Source organism: Balaenoptera physalus (assembly GCF_965194825.1).
Source record: "Balaenoptera physalus genome assembly, chromosome: 1".
NCBI lineage: Eukaryota > Metazoa > Chordata > Mammalia > Artiodactyla > Balaenopteridae > Balaenoptera > Balaenoptera physalus.
The window spans coordinates 170,490,992-170,513,472 of NC_138882.1; the positions used below are offsets into that span (position 1 = coordinate 170,490,992).

The 22,481-nt window shown below is 39.4% G+C and overlaps 2 protein-coding genes and 1 long non-coding RNA gene across 4 annotated transcripts in view; 2 read left to right on the forward strand and 1 right to left on the reverse strand.

The window, feature by feature from the left end:
* The window catches only part of ZBTB8OS (zinc finger and BTB domain containing 8 opposite strand), a 78,606-nt gene that overhangs the window by 37,449 nt on the left and 18,676 nt on the right, over positions 1-22,481 (forward strand). The gene's annotated exons all lie outside the window — the stretch shown is intronic.
* The window catches only part of ZBTB8A (zinc finger and BTB domain containing 8A), a 58,520-nt gene that overhangs the window by 13,525 nt on the left and 22,514 nt on the right, over positions 1-22,481 (reverse strand). The gene's annotated exons all lie outside the window — the stretch shown is intronic.
* LOC309637458 lies at positions 2-5,514 on the forward strand. Its single transcript, XR_014250556.1, has 2 exons — positions 2-500; positions 2,797-5,514. It is a non-coding gene; the product is annotated as an uncharacterized lncRNA (long non-coding RNA).

The following is a 22,481-nucleotide window of genomic DNA, read 5'->3' on the forward strand; positions in this document are numbered from 1 at the left end:
AGGAAAAGACACAGTGGTTACCAAAATCGGAGTAACACTGCTTCTCTGAGCCAAGTAAAATGACAGTCAGAAACCTCTGTCCTTTTTCCATTAAAAACACTTTCTCCTTAGAGAATATCGTCTCCAAGACACAGAAGATAATGGGTTTCAGGATATCATGTAAGACTCTACTCTTAGTTAGTTACTAGATTTTTAGACAATTATTTGTTCAGTCACCGAACCTGATTGAGCATCTTCTATAAATCAGGCCTTCTGCTATATATGGTGAACTAAACAGGCTTGATTCTTGCCTCCATGTAGTTTTTAATCTAGATGGGTACCAGCTTGAAACAAATACTCATATGAAGTTATAAATGACAAGTTAAGTGCTAAGACAGAAGGAGCGTGCTCTTAGTATAAAAAGGTGAACTAGTTTAGATTGGGATGGAGAGGGTTAGGGACTACCTCTCCAAGAAGTCACATTTAAGCTGAGACCTCAAAGGCGACTAGGAATTAGCCAGGTGAAGAATAAGGGAGAAGATGTCTGATTCCAGCAAAATGGTGGTCTAGAAAGTGCTGGAACTTTGCTGTCACAAATCTCTAGAGATGCTGGTTAAAATATAGCCAAAGCTTTAAACACGTATGGCTGAGCTGCTGGGGCAGCAACATGGGCTCCGGTTTCCATCAGTAACAGAAATTGGAACTCTCTAAGGATTCAACCGTAATGAAAAAGGACTAGTAAACTTTGCCCTGAAGTCCAGGGAAAAGGCAAAGAAAGTTTGTCTTTGCAGGGCCTTGGTTGGGAAGAAAAAAATCCCTAGGTGAGATATCAAACCCAAGGTTGTGCTCTGTGAGGTTCTGGAGTCCAAACTTATTTTACCTGCTTGGTGTGGGAAACCTCAAACTGAAAAATTAACATGAGAATTAGTCCTGGGCTGGTGGTGTCTGTGGGGACACCCTGCAGAAGCAAATGCCAAACTGCTCAGGAGGGAAAAGCTCTCAGAACCCAGGCCAGGTGGGAAATAAGCTCTGCTTAATCTGAACTCAGTCATTCCCGTCTCTGTACAGAGTGGATCATTTCCAATACTGTACCACCATGATGTCTAATGTGGCCTATCGTAAAAACTCCCCTTGATTTCACATCTATTTCTGGCTACTACTCCATTTCTCTGCTCCTTTTACACAGAGTTCATTGAAAGAGTTTTTTGTCTTGGTTTTTTCATTTGCTATCTTCACCTCTCCCATTCTAAGCAGGTTTCCATCCCCATCCATCAAAACCCATTTTTTGAAAGATCATTAGTAACCTGCATGTTGTCAAATCCAATGGTCACTTCTTTGTCCTCATTTTACTGACACAGTGGATCACTCTTTTCATCCTGAAACACTTGTTGCACTTACTTGGCTGCCAGGACACCACTCCTTCATGGTTCTTCTCCTATTGCTCACTCCTCAGTCTCCTCTCCTGGCTCTTCCTTGTCTAAGCTCTAAGTGCTCTGGGATTCAGGACATGCTACCCCCCAAGATGGCACCTTGGCATATTGAATATTTTGAACGGAAGGAGTCTGAGTAAACAGCAGAAGCAGGAAGGTCACTCTGACACCCCCTCCCTTTTCCGCTGCAACAGATCACAAAACCCTCAGGTGACAGGTGTCCACCCTACACCCAGAGGAAAGGAGCCTCCTTATCTCAGAAGACAAAGGGACGCTAAAAAGACTCTGAACAAACAGGCTTTGCTGGGTGTGCCCCAGTCTAACCTTACCTCTTACTCCTTATTCTACCACATTCTTCCACGACTCTCCACTCTTCACCAAGCCTAGCATAAAAATACTCAGGTCTGTCTCTTTGGGCCTTCATTTCTTTATGAAGCCTTCTGTGTCATGTAAAATTTATATTGAGTAAATTTGTATGCATTTCTCCTGCTAATCTGTTAGTTTGATTTTCAGACACAGTCTGGAAGAAGGTCAAGGAAAATTTCTTCTCCCCTACAGCTGGAATGTCCCAGGCCTCAGGGCTCAGACCTCTCCTCTACTTATATCATTCCCTAGGTGAGCCCATCCAGTCTCATAGCTTTAAATACCATTTTACATATCTAGCCCCTGACCTCTTCCCTGAACCTCAGACTCATATTATCTGTTTATCTGCATCTCCACTTAGATGTTTAATTGGCATCCTGAGCTCAACAGATCCCAAACCACTCTTAATTCATCCTCATCTTAAACCTGCCTTTCCTACAGTCTTATCCATCTCAGGAAATGGTAACTCCATTCCACTTATTTAGACCAAAAACATGAAGAATCATCTTTGACTGTGTGTTGTCAGCTTTACCTTCAAAACAAATCCAAAATCCTACCACTTCTGTGCTACTGCTGTTACCACTTCACTCCATCACCTATTATCAACAGCCTCCTAATTAGTCTCCTTGCAACTTCAGTCTAGTCTGAATAGAGCAGCCATGGTGACGCTTCTGAAACACGAGTGAAATCATGTTACCTCTCTGCACAAAACCCTCCAAAGAAAGGTTCCCCACCCAACCCCAAAGTTCTTCTCATGACCTACACCATCTGCATCCTGCCCCTCCTGGTACCTCTCTTCCCGCATCTCTTCTGCTCTACCCCTCACACACTGCAATCCAGCTCCAAAGACCTCTGCTTGTTCCCAAACATTCAAGGCATGTTCCTGTCATGCAGCCTTGTACTTGCTATGCCTTCTGCTTGGAAATGCTTCCTCCAGATATACACATAGCTCACATTCTCACATTTTCTAGGTCTCTGCTCAAATGTCACCTTATCCTTTACCATTTCCTTTACCATTAGCCAGGTGAAGAATGAAGGGAGAAGATTTCTTCTCCCTTTACCATTCTTTTTAAAAAAAATTAATTAATTAAAATAAATTAATTTAAATAAAGGCTTTCCTTTACCATTCTTTTAAAATTAATTCATTAGTTAATTTTTGGCCGCGTTGGGTCTTCATTGATGTGCGCAGGCTTTCTCTAGTTGAGGCAAGAGGGGGCTACTCTTCGTTGCAGTGCGCAGGCTTATTGCAGTGGCTTCTCTTGTTGTGGAGCACAGGCTCTAGAGCGCAGGCTCAGTACTTGTGGTGCATGGGCTTAGTTGCTCCGTGGCATGTGGGATCTTCCCAGACCAGGGCTCAAACCCGTGTCCCCTGTATTGGCAGGTGGATTCTTAACCACTGCACCACCAGGGAAGCCCCCTTTACCATTCCATGTAAGAACCTCCTCCCACTCTCTGTCCCCTTACTCATTTACTCTTTGTTTTCTCCTACTAGAATTTAAGGTCCAAGAGAGCAGAGTTTGCCTGTTTTGTTTACTTATATATTCCCAGCTCCTTGAACAGCACTTGAGCAAACAATAGCTGCTCAATCAATGCTGTTGAATGAATGAGTCAAAAATATTAAAAGACACAAGGAAATTGTTCTTTATAAAGAAGAATCAGCAGGCATAACAAGCAGGGAATTAGAACCTCAAGAATTTGAGAAAAATAGTACAAAAATCTAATAGGCTATTAAATAAGTATGTTTAAAATGATCAAAGATAAAAGGTGATATAGACTAGCACATAGTTATAAGCACAGACACTAGAACCAGGTAGCTTGATTGGAATTCTAGCTCTATCACTTAACTAGCTGTGTGAACCTAGGCAATGTATTTAACCTTTGTATTGCTGTTTCCTTAACTGTAAAGTGGAACCAAAAATAGCACTTATTTCATAGGATTATTGTGAGGATTGAATGAGTTGATGCACATATACCACTCAAAACAGTGTTTGGCATGTAGTAAGTACTTCACAAATTTTAGCTATTCTCCTTTTATTATTATTATCCATAAGAAAAGGGAAAAAAAAGAAGAGGGAGGTTTAAAGAGGAATCAAATGAATTTAATATATGAAAAATATAAGTATTGAAATTAAAACACCTCATGCTGCAAGATGAGTGCCCCATCTGCAGTCTCATGTCCATATTCCTGGCAGGAAGAAGACAAAAAGACAAAAGGCAATTACCAGCCCGGTTTATCTTCTTTTTTATCAGGAAAAAATATACTTCTTCCAGATGCCACATCCAGGGGACTGACACTTGCAACTCAATGGCCAGAATCATGTCACCTATTTTTTAGGTGTGCACTCCCACTAATGGTATATATCTATTTCTACTTCTCAATTTTTGCCAACACTTAATATTATCAGACTTTAAAATTTTGCCAATCTTATGGATATGCAATGGTATGCTATTGTTTTTATCTGTATGGACTGAACAACTTTTAATGTTTGTTGACCATGATTAAGTGAATTTCCTTGCTCATTACAATGTTGTCAAGTAACACTGAATAACAACTAACCACAAAAACAATGTTATACAATAGTATTTATTTAGCTTAGTGCCTTTGGGTTGGATGGGGCAGCTTGTCTGAAGTGGCTATGTTATTACATGGTCTTACATCTTCTTCCCGGGAGTAGTGGGCCAGCCCGGACAATTTCCTCTCATGACAATGGCTGAAGTATAAAAGCCCAAGTGGAAATACATGAGGTCTCTTAAGGCTTAGGCTTGTAACTGCCACACTGTCACATATTCTAATAGACCAAAGCAAATCACATGGCAAAATTTAAAGTCAAGGGGAGAAGAAATATCCTCTGGTCTGTTAGTGAGAAGAACTGCAAAGTCATACAACAAAGTGTGTGAATGTTGGTAGGGGGTAATGAACTGAGGCCAATAATGCTATCTACACAATATCCTTTCTTATTTGTAAAACTGGGTTATCTTTTTCTTATTGATTTATAGGTATCCTTTATATATCCAACATACTAATCCTTTATCAGTTATATGCCTTGCAGATATCTTCTCTCATCTGTGGTTTGTCTTTTTAACTCCATTAAAGGTAGTTTTCATTAAAAAGCAGCTTTCAGTTTTAATACAGTCAAATTTATCAATCTCTTAAAGTGTTTTCTCTATCTTGTTTAAGAAATCACTATCTCAAGGACATAAAGATATTTTTTAAAGTTCTGTTTTTCACTTTTAGGGCTTTAATTTACTATTGATTTTGCATATGGTATTCTAATTTTTTTTCATATAGATAATCAATCTTTCTGGCACTGCTTATTGAACAGCAAATCCTTTCCCCACTAATCTGTAATGCTACCCCTGTTATACATCTAGTTTCCATAAATTCATGGATCTATTTCTGAGCTGTCTGTTCAGTTTAATTTGTTTATCTCTCTGCACCAATACGTCACAGCTTTAATTACTAAATCTCTAAAATGAGTTCCCCCACCTAGGTCTTCTTCAAATAACATTTAAAAAAAAATTCTGGGGACTTCCCTGGTGGTCCAGTGGGTAAGACTCCATGCTCCCAATTCAGGGGGCCCAGCTTCGATCTCTGGTTGGGGAACTAGATGCCGCATGCATGCCACAACTAAGAGTTCATATGCTGCAACTAAAGATCCCGCACACCGCAACGAAGATCCTGTGTGCTACAGCTAAGACCTGGTGCAGCCAAAATAAATAAATAAATAAATTTAAAAAATTCTGATTGTCTCTTTGTTCTTCTATATAAAAATTAGGATAAGCTTATCAAGTTTCACTTAAAAAATATCCTATAGGGATTTTTTTTCTGGAATTGAATTTATAGATTAATTTATGGGAAAACTCACATCTTTATAATATTGAGCCTTATCATCCATGAATATAGTATAATTCGCCACTCAGTTAGGTCTTCTTTCATATTCTTCAGTTATGTTTCCTTATTTTCTTTAAGATCTTGCATGTTTTTTGTTAGATTTATTTCTGTTGCTTATAGGTTTTATTGCTGTAGTGAATGGGATAGCAGGCTTCATCAGCTGAATGGAAATGCTGCTAAAATTTTACCATTAAGAATGAAATTTAGGAGCAGAAGCAAGAAAAACTACAATCCTGCAGTCTGTGGAACAAAAACCACATTCACAGAAAGACAGACAAGATGAAAAGGCAGAGGGCTATATACCAGATGAAGGAACAAGATAAAACCCCAGAAAAACAACTAAATGAAGTGGAGATAGGCAACCTTCCAGAAAAAGAATTCAGAATAACGATAGTGAAGATGATCCAGGACCTCGGAATAAGAATGGAGGCAAAGATCGAGAAGACGCAAGAAATGTTTAACAAAGACCTAGAAAAATTAAAGAACAAACAAACAGAGATGACCAATACAATAACTGAAATGAAAACTACACTAGAAGGAATCAATAGCAGAATAACTGAGGCAGAAGAACGGATAAGTGACCTGGAAGACAGAATGGTGGAATTCACTGCTGCGGAACAGACTAAAGAAAAAAGAATGAAAAGAAATGAAGACAGCCTAAGAGACCTCTGGGACAACATTAAACGCAACAACATTCGCATTATAGGGGTCCTAGAAGGAGAAGAGAGAGAGAAAGGACCAGAGAAAATATTTGAAGAGATTATAGTCGAAAACTTCCCTAACATGGGAAAGGAAATAGCCACCCAAGTCCAGGAAGTGCAGAGAGTCCCATACAGGATAAACCCAAGGAGAAACACACTGAGACACATAGTAATCAAATTGGCAAAAATTAAAGACAAAGAAAAATTATTGAAAGCAGCAAGGGAAAAATGACAAATAACATACAAGGGAACTCCCATAAGGTTAACAGCTGATTTCTCAGCAGAAACTCTACAAGCCAGAAGGGAGTGGCATGATATACTTAAAGTGATGAAAGGGAAGAACCTACAACCAAGATTACTCTACCTGGCAAGGATCTCATTTAGATTTGATGGAGAAATCAAAAGCTTTACAAAAAAGCAAAAGCTAAGAGAATTCAGCACCACCAAACCAGCTCTACAACAAATGCTAAAGGAACTTCTCTAAGTGGGAAACACAAGAGAAGAAAAGGACCTACAAAAACAAACCCAAAACAATTAAGAAAATGGTCATAGGAACATACATGTCGATAATTACCTTAAACGTGAATGGATTAAATGCTCCAACCAAAAGACACAGGCTCGCTGAATGGATACAAAAACAAGACCCATATATATGCTGTCTACAAGACACCCACTTCAGACCTAGAGACACATACAGACTGAAAGTGAGGGGATGGTAAAAGATATTCCATGCAAATGGAAATCAAAAGAAAGCTGGAGTAGCTATACTCATATCAGATAAAATAGACTTTAAAATAAAGAATGTTACAAGAGACAAGGAAGGACACTACATAATGATCAAGGGATCAATCCAAGAAGAAGATATAACAATTATAAATATATATGCACCCAACATAGGCGCACCTCAATACATAAGGCAACTGCTAACAGCTATAAAAGAGGAAATCGACAGTAACACAATAATAGTGGGGGTCTTTAACACCTCACTTACACCAATGGACAGATCATCCAAAATGAAAATAAATAAGGAAACAGAAGCTTTAAATGACACAATAGACCAGATAGATTTAATTGATATTTATAGGACATTCCATCCAAAAACAGCAGATTACACTTTCTTCTCAAGTGCGCACAGAACATTCTCCAGGATAGATCACATCTTGGGTCACAAACCAAGCCTTAGTAAATTTAAGAAAATTGAAATCATATCAAGCATCTTTTCTGACCACAACGCTATGAGATTAGAAATGAATTACAGGGAAAAAAACATCAAAAGCACAAACACATGGAGGCTAAACAATACGTTATTAAATAAACAAGAGATCACTGAAGAAATCAAAGAGGAAATCAAAAAACACCTGGAGACAAATGACAATGAAAACACGATGACCCAAAACCTATGGGATGCAGCAAAAGAAGTTCTAAGAGGGAAGTTTATAGCTATACAAGCCTATCTAAAGAAACAAGAAAAATCTCAAGTAAACAATCTAACCTTACACCTAAAGGAACTAGAGAAAGAAGAATAAACAAAACCCAAAGTTAGCAGAAGGAAAGAAATCATAAAGATCAGAGCAGAAATAAATGAAATAGAAACAAAGAAAACAATAGCAAAGATCAATAAAACTCAAAGCTGGTTCTTAGAGAAGATAAACAAAATTGATCAGCCACTAGCCAGATTCTTCAAGAAAAAGAAGGATAGGACTGAAATCAATAAAATTAGAAATGAAAAAGGAGACGTTACAACAGACACCGCAGAAATACAAAGCATCCTAAGAGACTACTACAAGCAACTCTATGCCAATAAAATGGACAACCCGGAAGAAATGGACAAATTCTCAGAAAGGTATAACCTTCCAAGACTGAACCAGGAAGAAACAGAAAATATGAACAGACCAATCACAAGTAATGAAATTGAAACTGTGATTAAAAATCTTCCAACAAACAAAAGTCCAGGACCAGATGGCTTCGCAGGTGAATTCTATCAAACATTTAGAGAAGAGCTAACATCCATCCTTCTCAAACTCTTCCAAAAAATTGCAGAGGAAGGAACACTCCCAAACTCATTCTATGAGGCCACCATCACCCTGATACCAAAACCAGATAAAGATACTACAATAAAAGAAAATTACAGGCCAATATCACTGATGAATATAGATGCAAAAATCCTCAACAAAATACTAGCAAACAGAATCCAACGACACATTAAAAGGATCATACACCATGATCAAGTGGGATTTATCCAAGGGATGCAAGGATTCTTCAATATACACAAATCAATCAATGTGATACACCATATTAACAAATTGAAGAATAAAAACCATATGATCATCTCAAAAGATGCAGAAAAAGCTTTTGAAAAAAATTCAACACCGATTTATGATAAAAACTCTCCAGAAAGTAGGCAGAGAGGGAACCTACCTCAACATAATAAAGGCCATATACGACAAACCCACAGCAAACATCATTCTCAACGGTGAAAAACTGAAAGCATTTCCTCTAAGATCAGGAACGAGACAAGGATGTCCACTCTCACCACTATTATTCAACATAGTTTTGGAAGCCCTAGCCACAGCAGTAGAGAAGAAAAAGAAATAAAAGGAATACAAATTGGAAAAGAAGAAGTAAAACTGTCACTGTTTGCAGATGACATGATACTATACATAGAGAATCCTAAAAATGCCACCAGAAAACTACTAGAGCTAATCAATGAATTTGGTAAAGTTGCAGGATACAAAATTAATGCACAGAAATCTCTTGCATTCCTATACACTAATGATGAAAAATCTCAAAGAGAAATTATGGAAACACTCCCATTTACCATTGCAACAAAAAGAATAAAATACCTAGGAATAAACCTACCTAGGGAGACAAAAGACCTGTATGCAGAAAACTATAAGACACTGATGAAAGAAATTAAAGATGATACCAACAGACGGAGAGATATACCATGTTCTTGGATTGGAAGAATCAATATTGTGAAAATGACAATACTACCCAAAGCAATCTACAGATTCAATGCAATCCCTATCAAATTACCAATGGCATTTTTTACAGAACTAGAACAAATCATCTTAAAATTTGTATGGAGACACAAAAGACCCCGAATAGCCAAAGCAGTCTTGAGGGAAAAAAATGGAGCTGGAGGAATCAGACTCCCTGACTTCAGACTATACTACAAAACTACAGTAATCAAGACAACATGGTACTGGCAGAAAAACAGAAACATAGATCAACGGAACAAGATAGAAAGCCCAGAGATAAACCCACGCACCTATGGTCAACTAATCTATGACAAAGGAGGCAAAGATATACAATGGAGAAAAGAGAGTCTCTTCAATAAGTGGTGCTGGGAAAACTGGACAGCTACATGTAAAAGAATGAAATTAGAATACTCCCTAACACCATACACAAAAATAAACTCAAAATGGATTAGAGACCTAAATGTAAGACTGGACACTATAAAACTCTTAGAGGAAAACACAGAACACTCTTTGACATAAACCACAGCAAGATCTTTTTTGACCCACCTCCTAGAGTAATGGAAATAAAAACAAAAATAAACAAATGGGACCTAATGAAACTTCAAAGCTTTTGCACAGCAAAGGAAACCATAAACAAGACGAAAAGACAACCCTCAGAATGGAAGAAAATATTTGCAAACGAATCAACGGACAAAGGATTAATCTCCAAAATATATAAACAGCTCATTCAGCTCAATATTAAAGAAACAAACACCCCAATCCAAAAATGGGCAGAAGACCTAAATAGACATTTCTCCAAAGAAGACATACAGACGGCCACGAAGCACATGAAAAGATGCTCAACATCACTAATTATTAGAGAAATGCAAATCAAAACTACAATGAGGTATCACCTCACACCAGTTAGAATGGGCATCATCAGAAAATCTACAAACAACAAATGCTGGAGAGGGTGTGGAGAAAAGGGAACCCTCTTGCACTGTTGGTGGGCATGTAAATTGATACAGCCACTATGGAGAACAGTATGGAGGTTCCTTAAAAAACTAAAAATAGAATTACCATATGACCCAGCAATCCCACTACTGGGCATATACCCAGAGAAAACCGTAATTCAAAAAGACACATGCACCCGAATGTTCATTGCAGCACTATTTACAATAGCCAGGTCATGGAAGCAACCTAAATGCCCATCAACAGACGAATGGATAAAGAAGATGTGGTACATATATACAATGGAATATTACTCAGCCATAAAAAGGAACGAAATTGAGTCATTTGTTGAGACGTGGATGGATCTAGAGACTGTCATACAGAGTGAAGTAAGTCAGAAAGAGAAAAACAAATATCGTATATTAACGCATGTATGTGGAACCTAGAAAAATGGTACGGATGAACCGGGTTGCAGGGCAGAAGTTGAGACACAGATGTAGAAAACAAACGTATGGACACCAGGGGGGGAAAACTGCAGTGGGGTGGGGATGGTGGTGTGCTGAATTGGGCGATTGGGATTGACATGTATAAAGTGATGTGTATAAAAATTGATGACTGATTAAAAAAAAAAAAAAAGATACATGCACCTCAATGTTCATTGCAGCACTATTTACAATCGCCAGGTCATGGAAGCAACCTAAATGCCCATCGACAGACGAATGGATAAAGAACTTGTGGTACATATATACAATGGAATATTACTCAGCCATAAAAAGGAACAAAATTGAGTCATTTGTTGAGACATGGATGGATCTAGAGACTGTCATACAGAGTGAAGTAAGTCAGAAAGAGAACAAATATTGTATATTAACGCATGTATGTGGAACCTAGGAAAATGGTATGGATGAACTGGTTTGCAGGGCAGAATTTGAGACACAGATGTAGAGAACAAACGTATGGACACCAAGGGGGGAAAACCGCGGTGGGGTGGGGATGGTGGTGTAATGAATTGGGCGATTGGGATTGGAAAAAAAAAAAGAATGATATTTAGGACTTTCCTGGTGGCGCAGTCGTTAAGAATCTGCCTGCCAATGGAGGGGACACAGGTTCAATCCCTGGTCCAGGAAGATCCCACATGCCGCGGAGCAACTAAGCCTGTGTGCCACAACTACGGAGCCTGTGTGCCACAACTACTGAAGCCCGCAAGCCTAGAGCCCGTGCTCCACAACAAGAGAAGCTACCACAGTGAGAAGCCTGTGCACCACAACCAAGAGTAGCCCCCACTCGCCGCAACTAGAGAAAGCTCGTGCGCAGCAACGAAGACCCAATGCAGCCAAAAATACATAAATAAAAATTAATTATTTTTTAAAAATATTATTTATTATTTATTAACTTTTGGCTGCGTCGGGTCTTCATTGTGGCACTCGGGATCTTATTGAGGCATGCGGGCTCTTCGTCACGGTGCGTGGGCTTCTCTCTAGTTGCCACGTGCAGGCTTCTCTCTAGTTGTGGTGTGCAGGTTTTCTCTCTCTAGTTGTGTCGCACGGGCTCCAGGGCGCGTGGGCTCTGTAGTCTGTGGCACGCGGGCTCTCTCGTTGAGGCATGTGAGCTCAATAGTTGTGACATGCGGGCTTAGTTGCCCTGTGGCATGTGGGATCTTAGTTCCCCGACCAGGGATGGAATCCCCGTCCCCTGCATTGTAAGGCAGATTCTTTGCCACTGGACCACCAGGGAAGTCCCGAAGCTGTAGCTATTTAAAAGCTGTTACTCTAATTGTTTCAGTGGATGCTTTTGTTTACCATCTGTTATGTAATTTCCCTTCTGTTTATTTATTATTCTATTCCTACTACTCCCCCTACTCACTCAGTACCTTTTTCTGGTAATAACTCCTCAACTTTTCTTAAGAGGATCACCGCTTCACTTTCGTTCTTATGGTTTGGGAGATATTGACTCAACTCATCACTCCAGAGGTCAACTTGTGACCTAGACCTGGCAAATCAGAGCACTGCATTCCCATGGCCAGTTACTGGTCTGGGGATGGACACGTCAAACAAGGCCAGAAAAAGAGGTTCAATCAAAGCAAATCTTAGCATTTTTTATTGGAGTGACCAGAAAAGAAGACCACTCTTATGAGGATGTGAGCCTGGAGCTATAGTAGATTTTCTGCCACCATGAGGAGAGAGCCTACATGAGAAAGGACCAACACTGAGGAAAGCAGAGCAAAGACACAAAAAGGCCAGATCCTGTCAACATCATTTTTTCCTAGACCAGAGGTTTTATGGCTGTGCAGCATGGTATGTGGGATCTTAGCTCCCCGACCAGGAAGAACCTGCATCCCCTGCATTGGAAGTGTGGAGTCTTAACCACTGGACCCCCAGGGAAGTCCCGGTCATTCATTTCTATAAAGGGTCAGATAGGAAATATTTTAGGGCTTGTGGGTGTAAGAATGTGATTTATAATAAATATATATTTTGGAGTTTGTCCATGGTTCTTGGCTCACGGCTCCCCAAACCCTTGGAATTTCCTAAGCAGTAAGAGCAATGGGAACATCTTTTGTTATAATATTTGGTCTTTTATCCTCAGTTCCTGAAATCGCATCAGAGCCATAAAGGTGAAATGGACATCTTGTTATTATGAAAAGCCCCTTTCAACCATAACTGAGTTTATGTTAATAAGGTGACTTTCAGAAGTCCCCTAAAGATTGGAGGAGGTTGCCAGGGAAACCAATCAGTGGATTAGATTAATTAGATTAGAGGGTTGGAACTTTCAGTCTCACCTCATGACCTCTGGAGAGAGAGGCTGGAGGTTGAATCAATCACCAATGGCCAATGATTTAATCAATTGTGCCTATGTAATGAAGCCTCCATAAAAACCCAAAAGGACAGGGTTCTGAGCTTCCAGGTTGGTGAAAGAGAACTCATCCACTTGCCAGCCCTAAACTCCACAGGGACAGAAGCTCCTGGATTCAGCATCTTGCCCTATGTATCTCTTCATCCAGCTGTTGATTCATATCCTTTAATACCCTCTGTAATGAACCAGTAGTCTAGTAAGTAAACTGGTTTCCTGAGTTCTGTAAGCCACTCCAGCAAATTAATCAATGAGGGGGTCCTGGGAACCTTTAAAACCAGTTGGTCAGATGTACAGGTAACAACCTGACTTGTGACTGGCATCTGAAATGGAGGCAGTCTTGTGGGATTGAGCTCTTAACCTATGGAATCTGATGCTATCTCCAGGTAGATAGTATCAGAATTGAGTTGAGTTAGTGTTGAGAGAATTGCTTGGTTTGGGGGAAAACCCCACACATCATAGTGGGCCATAGATCTCTCTCACAACTACTCAACTTCACCACTATATTGCTCAAGTCAGAGCACAAAAGCATCTAGACAATATGAGAAGGAATGGGCGTGGTTGTGTTCCAATAAACCTTTATTTGCAAAAACAGACACAGGCTCCTTTTGCTAACCCCAGCCCTAGACCCAGTCATGGCTTAGGCTATATCTGTCCTTGGACTTTTCAGTTACTTGAGCCAATAAATGTCCTTTTCCTTAAGCCAATTTGAGTTGGCTTTCCTTTTAACTTGTAACCAAAGAATCCCAATCTATGTTATATCTGAAGATTCTGAATTCTTTGGTAACTTTCACCTATTACTGCAACTTTTCTTTAAAATCCATTCTTAACCCGGAAAGGAATCAAAGTTGGCTTCACAGAGGAAAGATTAATTGATGTCCAAGTCACTGCCAGTTCTTTTTCAGACATAAAAGTGTTACATAAACACAAATTCTATTCTTAAAAGATTTAATAAAAAGTTAATTCCTTGAGGGGGAAACAGATTTTCTTTTTCAGTTTAAGTTTCAATAAGAATTTGCTTTCCAGGCAATTTGTAGACATTTGAAGTGAGCGTCAGCATTGTCAAGAGCTGCAAACCGCAGTCACTTGGTACAAATTTAAACAGGCTCCTCACTGAGAGGTGATAGGGAGTGGGGGGGAGGTTGTTAACAGTGAAAGTAAAGTGGAAAATTACCTTCTCCTGACTGCAGAGACTTGAGCACTGCCTGTGACAAGCAGAAGAAACAACAGAGGACCTCTGAAAAGGTTGAGAGCTGTGGGGAATGACTTCAGCAACGGACTGTGTCAAAGGGCAGTCACACGACTCTTCCCTAATGTGAAATACCCCAAGTTGGCAGCTGAATTCCTAGTGCTATATACTCTTGAAAATATAATTTCAAGATAGGATTGAGAGTGAGTGCCAGGGGCTTAATGAAAAGACTCCAATAAATAAAAGGGAAAAGGCAATTCACACACACACACACACACACACGCATCTAGGTAACACACATATGGCAGGGAGGAGAAAGAGAACAATCAAGGATGACTTCAAGCTTTATGGCCTGAGTACTGGCAAAAGGGACTTGCCATTTGTTGAAATGGGAAAGACTGGGAGAGAAACAGGTTGTAGGGGGCTGATATCTGGAGCTCAATTTTGGACATACTAAGTTTAACATGTCATGTTATTTATCCAATAAGAAATAAAGAGTGGGCAGCTGGATATATGAGTAGAGTTAAGGAAATAGGTCCAGGCTGGGGATATAAAATTGGGAATCGTCAGCATATAGACGGTATTTACAGTCATGAGATTAGATGTGATTACCAAAGGAGGAGGCTACATAGAACAGAGACAAGTCCTTGGCACTCCAACATTTAGAGAACAGAGAGATGAAGAGGACCAAGAAAAGATACCTGAGAGGAAAGCCAGAAAGATAGGAAGAAACATCCTGGAGGTGAAGAAAGTGTTTCAGGGAAGAAGGGGTGATCAACTCTGTTAGTTTTGGTAAGATGAGGACTAAGAGTTGACCACTGGGATTTATCAGTGGTGTGTGTGTGTGTGTGTGTGCGTGCGTGCGCGTGTGTGTGTGTGTGTTAGGGTGGGTTTAAGGGAGAATGGAATGAGAGAAACAAGCACACACAACTCTTTTCAAAGAGTTTTGCTGTAAAGGGAAAGAGAATAAGGGAGGAAAGTGGGGTCAAGGCTGAAGAAGAATCTGAATATTTTAGAAAGAAAAAAAATAACTGAAGAAATAAACTTCCAGATGAAGCAGGAAGGGATTGAGAACACATTAAAATGGTTACTATTAGAAAGGATTAGTGAGGGGTGGGAGAAGAGGGTACCCTCTTTGCAACAGGAAGAGAGAGTGAAAAAATGTACAGATATCTAAGAGAAGGTGACATGGGAGCTCATTACAGATGCCTTTGATCTCTAAAATATCACTGTTTGTGAAAAGGATGAGGATGGGGGAAATGTGGTAGAATTACAGTAGTTAAATGCAAAAATGTATAGCTGATTTTTAATCTACTCTGATTTATACTTTTCACTCAAATCACAAGATTAAAGTATCACAACATAAGCTGAGCTTAAACTATAGTAGATACTCAATAAATATTCAGTGGATTTGTACTGGTGAAACTGTTTCATTGCTAGACTATAGCAATTGACAGGCAGGAAAAGTTGCCATTTTTCCTTAACCTACCCATCTATGGCTGAATAAGTTTGTTTTTTGCTCTTGTCAGGAAGCAGGGCTTTCATAACTAAGGCAACAGATTTTGGTTTCCATACTGATCATTTTTACCTATGGCTTACCTATTTAAGCCAAACAACTGTCCTTTTGTATTCTGCTCTGTTCTGATGGGTAGCGTCTGGGGCTGAGAGTCTGCAACTTCATGACCCAGGATCTTTCATCAGTTAACTTTCTGTAGGATATGCTAAATGGGTCATAATGGATATCAGTAGACCAGGGGAAGAGAGAAATTTCCAGCTTCTAGCTCTCACAGTTGCTGGTGTTTGTTGTAATAGTAGCAGGATGGGAGGATTCTGGACAGCAGCTCAGGCAGATGCAGAATCTTTTTGGTGGTTCCAGTTCTGATCGAGGTGGCAACCCTTCAGCAGATCTAAAACTGTGTCTCCAAAGGTCCAGCAAGCAGTATATGCTTGTGGGCTCAGCTTTAAGGGCAGGTGGACTCTAAGCCCTTGTGATTAGCAGCTTGTCACCTCTGAGTATCATTTCCTTCTTTCTTTTTGTTCCTCTAGACCCCATCCTCATTTGTGCTCTTCTAGGCCTTCCCACACCCTTGTATTGGGTTGGCTAAAAAGTTCATTTGGGTTTTTCTGTAACATGTTACGGAAAATAATTTCGTGTATTATATTATCTCTGTCTGGAATATCTAGAATGACTCCCACTTTCTGGATAGGATTATATAATCTTGGTGACAGAAAAGGTTCCAGGAAATAGACCTTCTAAGCTTGAACAGAGTGATGGCCTTACTGCCAATGGAAAATGGAGATGTAGTAGCACTATGATTACCTACCTACCTTATCACCTGTGTTTGCTTAGGATGAAGTCCTATTGAAGGCAATGCTTTGGGAGATGAAGTGTAACTGCTGCCTTTCCTCAGCTCATACATATGGTTCCAAAGTGAGTTCTCTACAACAAGTTGACTGAGGAAGAAAAAGTTAAGGCCGATTTAGAGATGGTTTTGCACAATATGCCGGCACCAGCTGGAGTGGATAGTTGAAACATCACTAATTCCATCAGGAGTGTCCCTGAAAGATTTTGGGAAGGAAAATCTCCCCAGTGAGCATCTGGTTGCCCACTCTGCATAGAGAAAGAGATAGACACAGGTATAGATTTTACCCTGATTCATGGACAATGGCTAACAAGTTGGCCAAACAGTTAAGGATTTAGAAAGAACCAGACAGAAGAACTGGTGACCAAAAGGCATGGGGGGAAGAGGCAGGTGGAAATATCTCTTGGAATGGGCACAGGGTAAGAGATGTTAGTGTCTCACGTAAATGCTTAATAAAGGGTACCCATTGCAGAAGAGGCTCTCAGAGATCAGGTAGACAAGATGACCTGTTCTGTGGATGTCAGGCAGCCTCTTTCCCTAGCCACCATGAAGCTTGCTGTATACTCCATCACCCAGAAGCAGCTTACCTGATAAAATGGTGGAATAACCAACTGAATATTCCATTATGGCCCCATAAGAGAGATGATACCCTGAGAGATTGGGGTGCTATCCAAATGGATGTGGTATATAATTTTAGCCACTGACCAATATAGATGCTATTATTTCCATAACTAGAATACTCACTTCTAGAAATCAAGGGATGAAAGTGGCAGTGCCTCCTTTCACTTTTACCTCTAATAGCCCACTTACAGAATTCTTGCTTTCTGTCCCTACAGAGGTCTTATCTCTCAAAATAGGAATGTTGCCACCAGGGAAACATTGCATGCTTCCACTAAATTTGATCATGACTGACCTAAAAGAAGAATGAACGTCACCCATTTTGGGGAAACGATGATGGTGTCATTGTTTGTATGAAGGATAGTTGCATACTGGAAAGCAGACTCGTGAACTTGTTTAGAATTTTAAATATGGCAAGAGTGGTATATGTGAATGCCATGTAGCCAAAGAGGGTGGACTATATTGGTCATTTACCTGTTGTCTCTCAGTTCAACACCTGCCATGCTCTACTCTACTCTCTACTGATGTAACTAGAATTCTGCAAATGACATTTCCCAGGCTTCCATCCTTGCAGCTGGCTTCCTGTTAGAGTCTATCAATAGGAGGCACCAACAGGAGATCAGTAAAAGGAAAAAAGTTTCCTGCTTTGGGCAGTGAAAATGCAGCAATTTCTGGTGGCTGCTGGCTGTTGGCGTAGCGGCAGCAGGAGCAGGTGATTCTGGACTCCAGTAGACTTTCCAGCCTTTGGACTTTCCCTCTCTGATAGAAGTGGTACCTCTCTGGCAGATCCAGAACGACTGTGACAGCAACTCCAACTGCACAGCAGCCAGCACAGACTTGAGAGCTCCAGCTCAGGGGCACAGCAGCTTCTGATCTATAATTGGAATTCTTTTTTGTTGTTGTTTTTAAATATTTATTTATTTAATTTATTTTGGCTGCTCCAGGTCTTAGTTGCGGTACGCAGACTTCTTAGTTGCGGCATGTGGACTCTTAGTTGCAGCATGCATGCGGGATCTAGTTCCCTGACCAGCGATCGAACCTGGGCCCTCTGCATTGGGAGCGTAGAGTCTCACCCACTGGACCACCAGGGAAGTTCCTATGATTGAAGTTCTTCTAGCTCCCCTGGCCCCTTTTTTTCCTTTTGCTATTCCAGCCCTTCTTAAACTTTTGGAAGCAATTTCATATATTAAACTTCTCTTTGAAATGCCCAGAGTGGTTTGTTTCCCTGAGGAGACCCTGACTGATAACACTTCTAGTCCCTAAAACAGATGAATCTAAAAAAAGGATCTATCCTGAGGCTTGCCCTTCTGGACAAATGATATAATCTTCCCTCTCAGCTTCTCTCTTAACTTTTACTTCTTACAAACAACCATAGTCAATAGAAACTGCATTTATTTTGTTGTTGTTATTGTTGGTGCATTGTTTTTGTCATTAACTTATTTAAGCAAAATTTTAAACACTCACCAAAGTAAAGCAGATAATACATGGAAAACTTGTGTATTTATTACCCAGCTTTAACACTGATCGATTTTGCTAATTTTGTGTCTTGTATCTGCCTCCATTTTCCCCCCAGAATATTTTAAAATAAAATCACAGGCATCAAATCATTTCACCCATAATATTTCCTGTGTACTTTTTACATGAGCCTCCTTCCATTTCTGTAATTACAGTTGGACCTCTGTTATCCTTTGCCTGCACAGGACCCCTTTCTCTTCCTCAGCATAGGATTCTTTTTCTTTTGGGAACTGCCTTCCACAATTTGGTGATGCTGTTCATCCCTTTGCCTCCCTGACTCCATGGACATATGAACTAGACTCGTCAGTCTGAGTGTGTTATGGAAGCTAGAGAATAAAGGTCTCACTACACAAGGGCATGGGCTTTAAGGATCGCATGAGCCTAGAACTGCAAAAAGTTACCTTCAACAACTGGGAAAGCCCACCTAAGAATGATGCTAACACAGAAGAAAACTAGATAAAACTGTTTCAGAGAGAGTCCTGATGATATTATTTTAATACCTGAATCCAGCTGTGCCTAAAACCAATGCTCCTTCTGGATTTTTAGTTAAGTGAGCCAATAAATTTCCTTTTCTGCTTAAAATTAAGTTGGATTTCTATCCTGTGTGACCAAGAGTCATTTATTCCTAATTTGTAACACTCTCCAAGCCTGCAGCGATAGCCCATTCATGAATACTCTATTTAGCAGGGAGAACATATTTCTATAAATGGGAACGTTAATAGAATCAGTGCAATTAAGGTCATCATATCACTAAAGCATAGTTTCTGGTGTTGCTATTTTGCAGTTATTTTTTCCCTTCATATTCCCTGAAATCCTGGTATGCCTCCAGGCAAAGTTTCTTCCAACTTTGTTCATTCAGATAGTTGTGAGTCATTTCTTCTCAGGCTACAGTAATTCCTATGATAGCTTTCATGATGTCAGAAGTCTTCCACCAATCTCTAATTAACAGCTGATCAGTTTTTTAAAAGTGTTTCCCTGGTTTGAACCACTGTAAAGTATCGATTTTAACATCCAAAGTAGTATTTTTGTTTAGCACTCTTACGGTAACTTTAGCTTTAACACTTGTGATAAGTTATTACGGGTCAAAATCATTCGGCAGAACATGAAATAATGACAGAAAGTGAGACTGTGGCATAGAAACACAAGTAGATTAGTGAGGCCTCTCAAACTCAGGAACATACCATCTGCTAAATCAGCTCTCTTTAGTGCTAACTGTATTGACTGGCTGAGTGGTTATTTTTTAAATGCATTAACCACAATTCAGTACTGTATCAAATTTATAAATATGAACATATACAGAGATGAAAAGCACTATAATAAATTAGTGCTCAAGGAGTTATGTCTATAATGAAATTTCTTTCATGTTTAAAATAATCTAGGTTCTAGCTAATAGAAGGCTTTGAAATCCCAAACTTCCCAGAAATTATTTCATAAAAAAGACTAAAGCAGTTGGCTAGAGATTGGGGCCTTCACATTCTCATTATAGGCCCAAAGATCCAGCTTTTGCTGAATCCTTATATGCCCAAGGATTGTCTCTGGAATACAGACAAACCAGGGATACTATGCTAACAGAGGTAGAATATACTCAAGGTTATATCATACAATTGCCGAAACAGGACACCTGGGAATATTGCTAAAGAAGCATGAAATCAATACCCAATCTTTTACTATCATATCCTATCAGTTAAAATCTAATAATTCCTCTATTCTAATCTGAAGCACAGTAGTAGGTCATGACTTTACAATTTTTTGCTATTATAAATAATGCTGCAATGAATACCTTTGCACACAGATCCTTGAGCACTTGTGAAATAATTTGATTCCTAGAAGTAGAGTTGCTTAGTGAGTACAGACAGATTACCTTCCCAAAACACTATATCAATTTAAATCTTTACCAACATGAAATGACAGTGCCCTTTTCCCCCAACACTTTCATTAACTCTGGATATTATCTCTTTAAAATGCTTCCCTTCTACCCTTAGGGAAAAATACCAGGGAAATATCAATACTATTATTTAACATTGTCCTGGAATTACGAGCCAATGAATTAGGCAATATAATTAAAATATGAATACTGGAAAAGATGGAACGGTTATTGTTATTGCAGATACTATATATCTTTAAATGCAAAAGTAAAATTAGAAAACTATTTCCTAAAGTAAAATTCTGGGCTTCCCTGGTGGCGCAGTGGTTAAGAATCCGCCTGCCAATGCAGGGGACACAGGTTCGAGCCCTGGTCCGGGGAGATCCCACATGCCGTGGAGCAACTAAGCCCTTGCACCACAACTACTGAGCCCGCGAGCCACAACTACTGAAGCCCCCGCGCCTAGAGCCTGTGCTCTGCAACAAGAGAAGCCCCCACGATGAGAAGCCCGTGCTCTCCGCAACTAGAGAAAGCCCGTGCACAGCAACGAAGACCCAATACAGCCAAAAATAAATAAATAAATAAAAATTAAAAAAAAATAAAGTAAAATTCTTGGGCTTTTGTCATGTTGGAGTAACTGGTACTAGACTTGGCCTTCTGCTATAAACAATTAGAAAACTGGACAAAATACATGAAAAAATTGTCTTCAGACAATGAAAACAAGGCAAGTGAGACTGTGATCTCCAAGAAAAGGAATCAAATGAGGCAGCCTATTATCACTTTGGCTTTCTGGATTTTGATACAGGGAGGGGAAATCAAACTGGATTGAATAGACAGAGGTGGTGTTCAAGAAGGCTGAGGTGCCTGGCAGTTGTGGGGCAAAGTACCAGAGAAAGCAACTACACAGGCAAAGAGATCAATAAATCTGCACAGGAGTATTCTAGAGTCTGTGCTGAACACTAATCTACAAATGTGTAGGGTTAAACTACAAGAGCTCAGCTGAAAAACAATTGGGGAACTGTGAGCAGAAAAATTCCCAGAGCTCACACAGGGTTAAGAGACAATTAAGTTTTGACCAGTCAGGATAAAGACTTTTTGCTGAACACCTAGGGCATTTACTAGAGACCCCAGAAGAGAAACACCTTAGTAGAAGGACTAACCTAACTCAACAGTAAAGATGACTCTAGAACATCCCCAAAGTTCAAAAACAAGCTTCAAAATCATCAATCTGATTCATCTGCAACTTAACTAACACATAAACCAAAATTCAAAAGTCCTTGAAGGAAAATAACAAAATTCAGATACTCAAAAACGTATAATTACAATGCCCACCATTCCATCAAAAATCACTAGACATGTGAAAAAGCAAAAAAAGTCACCCTAAAATCAGAAGAAAAATTGGTCAATGGAAACAGATCCAGGAATGAAAGAGATGCTAGACTTAGTAAACAATGATGTAAAAAAGAGTTAATATACTTAATAAAATTTTATATTTAAAAATTTTATATTTAAGTTTAATTTAAAATTTGAAGAAAAATATGAATATATTGAGAGAAAGACAAGATATAAAAATAATCAAAAAAATCTAGAAACAAATACAATATCTGAAATTAAAAATTCAGTAGATGGGCTTAGTGGCAGATATTATAAACTGCAGAAGAATAATCCATGAATGTGAAGACATAGCAATGGAAATTATCCCAACTAAAGTTTTTTAAAAGAACTGACAAAAAGTAAACAGAGTCTTAGTGACATGTTAAACAATATCAAATTGGTCTAATATATTTGTAATTGACGTTCCAGAAAAGG